Below are 1,338 nucleotides of genomic sequence, written 5' to 3'. Positions count from 1 at the left end.
CAAGTTAACAATACACTAAGAATATATTATGGCAATGAAAGATAGCTCTTCGTAAAAGGAGCCAATACGTAAATTTAACTATAGTGAACGTTGCGCTAAAATGTATTATTAATAATCTACTATAGGCAAAAGGCCTATATTTGCTAAGACTAAACGATATGAAGAAATGTACAATCTTTGAAAGCAAACGCATAAATATCCTTTTCTGCTCTAGGCACAAAACCCGAAATTTTGGGTGAGGGGCCGGTGGATGAGATCGACACCAATACGCAACTGGTACTTAATTTATCTACCCCGAAAGGATGAAAGGCAAAGTCGACCTCGGCAGAATTTGAACACAGAAGATAAAACTGACGAAATACCGCTAAGCCCGTCATGCTAACGTTTCTGCTAGCTCACCTCCTTACAAAAGAATAAATATCAAAAATACATTTACAATATAAACATAAATGTCTAATTAGAACAACTTGCATCTCAGCGGTTAAATGATATGCAGCTAGGATGAGATCCTAGCAACAAATATATTGCATGAAAGAAAATTTTTATATAAAAAAATAATATAAAATTTATGTATTCTGAATTATTTGACTAATTAATAGGAAATACCATATCTAAGGCTTTTTTTCACCAGGTATTATGAATTTTGATGTTGCTGCTTTGAATTTTTTATTGCATGTGCCCGCGACAGACCTGTCTATCGTAGCCCATAATAACGCTATAAATCTCACCAATATAACAAAAATGTACATTATCTGTCACCAAGGAATTTGCGAAGGGCATATTAATGACAGATTATATCAACCAAAACAACAAAAATCGAAAAATTATTGCGTATTAATTATTATGTTTGACATCCAACAGCATCGCGAGAAGCTTCCTCTGTTCGGGGGGAGGATGGATAAAATGTATAGGGCAATTTCTCACATTTGCTAGCATTTAACATGACGATTAACACTTTCGTTCGGAGTAATTAAAGTAAATTATTGGTTTCCAGTGCAAACCATCAATAATAACTATATTAATGGTGATACCCTTATTAATCATAAAAATATATTATTACGTTGTAATTGACGTGGGGAATAATTATTAGGAATGTTGAGGATCATAATATGCGACTTGAGGAGGTTATGGAAAAGCAAGAATAATGTGAGAAATGAGTTCTCAAACTATTTACTACTACTACTACTACTACTACTACTACTACTACTCCTACTACTACTACTGTTGCTGCTGCTGCTGCTACTGCTACTACTACTACTGCTACTACTACTACTACTACTCCTCTTCCTCCTACTACTGCTGCTGCTACTACCACTACTACTACTACTACTATTGCTA

This window comes from Octopus bimaculoides, chromosome 12, assembly GCF_001194135.2.
Source record: "Octopus bimaculoides isolate UCB-OBI-ISO-001 chromosome 12, ASM119413v2, whole genome shotgun sequence".
In the NCBI taxonomy this organism is placed as follows: Eukaryota; Metazoa; Mollusca; class Cephalopoda; order Octopoda; family Octopodidae; genus Octopus; species Octopus bimaculoides.
Note: the sequence above shows the minus strand (reverse complement) of the source record.